Source organism: Euwallacea fornicatus, chromosome 36 (genome assembly GCF_040115645.1).
Source record: "Euwallacea fornicatus isolate EFF26 chromosome 36, ASM4011564v1, whole genome shotgun sequence".
Classification (NCBI taxonomy): domain Eukaryota; kingdom Metazoa; phylum Arthropoda; class Insecta; order Coleoptera; family Curculionidae; genus Euwallacea; species Euwallacea fornicatus.
This window is the reverse complement of record NC_089576.1, coordinates 1,846,482-1,850,453: the sequence shown is the minus strand read 5'-3', so window position 1 is coordinate 1,850,453 and position 3,972 is coordinate 1,846,482. Positions and strand designations below refer to the sequence as shown.

Sequence of the window (3,972 nt, the reverse complement as noted above, 5' to 3'; positions counted from 1 at the left end):
TGGAAACTAGAGCTTTGCCACTTTTCCCAAGTTGGCAGTCGGGAAACACGCGCATGGCCCTGATTTCCACACAGATGCGAAACTCTTTTAAACGCTATTTCCACCTTTCGGTTAATTGTTTTTCGAATTGTTTCCCATTTTGAGCTCTCCCTTTTGGGTTTTACGATAATGGATGTATCAGGGGGAAAGTGTATTGCTAATCATGGTAGTCGCATTGGAAGCGTTTTAAAATACAGGAACTTTGTGAAGTTTTCTTGCTAAGGGCCTAGGAAAGCAAAAAACTCGTCTCAGTTCAGATTACTTGAGCTCATTTTCGGTTACTGCAGATTTCGAGAGATCAGCCCGGGTTACTTGCTTGTACTACTTACTTAAGTTTCTTTTATATTGGTTCAAGTCCAGATTGTAGTCGCCAGTTCCGGTTCCCTTAGGTCAGCTTTATTTACTACATAATACCTTGATTTCAAATCACTCCCCATTCGGGCTATTTTCCTCACATCGGCTACCTAAATTTAGTTTGAATTATTTAAAGTCACACACCATTATGAAACCTCCTGCCAAAGAATGCGCAGTCGCCAATATGGCCGCCAACGTAGGTATATTGTTCCTGAGACCTTTAATAACGATTGTTATGTGTTCTTTTATCGGGTCCTCGGGCCTAATTAATAGTGTCTCCATATTTCTAGCACGAACTTGGTGTAGGGGAAAAAGGCCGGTAAACGAGAGTCTATTTCTAGGCGAACGTGAGAGCTTTGTCTTATCACTTAGGCACGTTTTACCGGGCCATACGTCATCCCTCGAAGACAGGCCGTGACACCCCGTTCTGGATAACGAACTCGGATAGTAAAAACGACTAAAAAAAAATCCAGCTTTTCGGTCTATAATTAGCGGCGAGAATGAACTGTTAAATATATCTGGCGTTAAGACGCAGCGAAGGCGGGTTGGGGGGCGAGAAAACCTATCAAAAACAAAAAATTCACTCTTTTAAATTAAATTGCCGCCCAGAGATTATTCGTCCTTTTCCAGAGGCGTCGCCGATGACGGTGATCACACGACAGTTTCTAAATTACGTTATTTCCCGGAAAGTAGATGTCATTCACATCGAACGGAAGAGCGGCTAATTAACTTCCTACTTAATCTCCTCGCTCACCTGCGCCTACGCCTCTGGCTTTAGCATCCAGGCGACAGTCTCAACGGGCTGGATACTGGCAAAACGCGATCGGGGTTGTTCCCAGTCGTACCTCCCGCGAACACAGTGGCACGTGCGGGCTTGCTCGTGTGGAAGAAGTGAGGTTTTTGGTGTTTCATAAGGGGTGCCAGTAATGGAAGAATATGCTATTTTGGTAGGCTTTTAATTTCACTTTCGAGTTTTTTGGTGTGTACCGTTTAATCTATCCCGGTTTAGTTTGCTGTTTATTTTGCCTGCATTGATAACGTTGACTGTTCCAGTAGAGGTTTCCCACACGCAGATTAAGGCCTATTTAAAACGACATAAAACGGCGACTTTTAGAGATTTTTCTGGTCATTATGGCGAAGGATTCATTCGTTTGTCTGTGTTACCCTAATATCGCATGTTATGACGTAATATTTCGAAATATATGTGTTATTAAGCTTAAACTATTCTTATGCTTATGGGAATTTCGGCGGATCGGCCGTTTTTCGATATCATGGGACAATATTTCAGGCTAAATACCCTCTAAAATGTATATTCATATATATACATAAAATATATATATATACGTAAAAAGTATAAGTATTCTTAAAATATCCTCTAAAACTTGCTCCGAAAATTTCGCTATTTGTCTCTTTGAACTTTCAAGTTTTCAACCTTCCATGACATTTTCCTTGCATCAACTTAGTTCCATACTCAAATAATGCCTCTCCAGTTCCACATAATCTCATTTCGAAGTCTAATAGACTCTTACCTTTCACGTGAACGTATGGCTTCCATCTGCCGGCACTGTTTAAAAGAACATTGTGCCTCAAGTATTATTAAGCCGAGGAATATGCAACACTCCATAAAAGGGATCAAGGGGATCCGTTCTACAGACCGAGCATTATGCAAAGCGACCTTAAAATGGCCCTTTCATGACCTCAAGTTTGATATATCATTGTCGTTTGAAAATGGAAATTTTTAATGGTAAAGCCATAGTAATTGAGCCGGTGCGTCCTCCATTAATTAAAATTATTCCTAAAAGCGGTAACACTTAAGGTTTTAGCGAAAGGAAAAAGTATTGTTAGCGTTTAATGTGACATTAAATTTTGAACGCAGTTGGTACAGTTTTTGCACTGTCATCATAGGCCAACTGTCAATTGTTTTGAGCAGCGGTGTTCCAAATTTCATGTTCGGTTCCTCGTTCACACAAATAAGCATTACAAGTTCTTAGATTCAACATGGCATTTTCTCCACTTCATCGTTCCTTTTGTCGATTCCACTCTTTCGTTAGTTATGTACATAATCATCGTCATCAATTTTCGAGCATCAATATTCTCTTATATTCAATGCAAAACCGCGACATTCCTTGACCTGCATCTCCTGCTCCAATAAGGGAAAATTCAACATCCTGATATAAAACCGCTAAACCCGGAACCAATATATATGATAATGCAGGACGAAATCTGTCATGTCAATTCACCCGTTTCGATTTCACGTCATTTGGTATTCAAAGTTTTATGGATATTTGTGTAATATTTGCGCAAGAATATTTCAATTCTTGCGTAAATTGTTTATTTGGACATAAAATACTTTATTTAACAAAATCAATAACATCTCTGGTTGACTTAAGGGTCACGCCCACATCGTGGAAATTCCCAACGCCCAACTGAAGTGAACTTTCGAAATGTTGATCGTCTAGATCAATGCATTTCCAAGCCTTAAACCGCCATTTTGCCGCTACGGTTGTTATTGTTCTTATACTCAGTTTAATACGAAACCCACCGCCCAGTAATAATAAAAATTAAGTTTCGTAATTTTTGCAAAATAATGCTCCATAATAAAATAGATTTCAGTAAAAAAAAAGAAAAAATACCAACGGCGTTTTTGTTATCGACCTTCTAAATTTTTTGATAAATATATACAGGGTGTTGCAAATTAGTTGGCCATTCCGCTAACCGCAAATTCCTTGAGTGAAAATAATTACACTTTCCGTATGTGACTTTTTTCTTTAGAGCTTTTGCTCACTACATAGTATGGGAGTTTAGAAAAATTAATTCTGTTAATAACTTGGGTATTGCTTCACACATTTTAATGAAACTTTACAGCGATGTGCAATTCGATGAGAAACATTTTTCCTATTATTTGAATTAAAAAAAAATAATAATAAAATAATTTTTGTACAGTAATACTTCCCCGAAATGAACGAAAATTGGGTACCACGTATTGAAAGACAATATTCTGGAACATCTTCTGAGGCTTTAAATTAAAATTCTACAAGAATAAAAAAATTAATATAGAGGCACATTTAGTTTAAAAAATTTGAGACGTTCACCATTAGGGTAGGCAAAAAAAAGTTGAGGGGGGAAATATGCCCATAACCTCTCACTTTCGCCGCACTGGTTTCAAATTTTTTTAATTCAAATTATAGGAAAAGTGTGACTCATCGAACTATGCATCACTGCAAAATTGCATTAAGACACGTCATGCAACACCAAAGTTGTTAAAATTTTTTTAAACAGCTTCAACACTGTATAGTGCGTATAAAGCGTCAAAAAAGTTGCATAAGAAAAGTCTAATTTTTTTTTCTCAAGGAATCTGTGGTTAGCGAATTAATCTAGTAACTGGCAACACCTTGTATACAGGGTGTTTTTGAATAGATGGTAAAAAAATGAATGGGTGAATCCTGAACCAAATTTAAGACGAAAAGTTCATGCAAAGACATATTCGAAAATGTTTCGATTTCGTTCTAGAAGGTGTTAAAAAATAATTTTTTTTAAATTTACTTGCTTATTTTTTATCGAAAATTGCTGAAAATTTGT

At 37.4% G+C, this 3,972-nt stretch overlaps 1 protein-coding gene across 4 annotated transcripts in view; it reads left to right on the top strand.

Annotated features, from left to right (window-relative positions):
* The first annotated feature begins 1,215 nt into the window (after positions 1 to 1,215).
* Positions 1,216 to 3,972, top strand: part of rols (rolling pebbles) — a 73,356-nt gene continuing 70,599 nt past the window's right edge. For 2 of the 4 annotated variants that reach the window (XM_066300197.1, XM_066300196.1), the window contains exon 1: positions 1,216 to 1,340. The gene's annotated coding sequence lies outside the window, so the exon portion shown is untranslated. The remainder of the gene's footprint in view (positions 1,341 to 3,972) is intronic. The other 2 variants (XM_066300202.1, XM_066300200.1) reach the window with 1 other exon arrangement.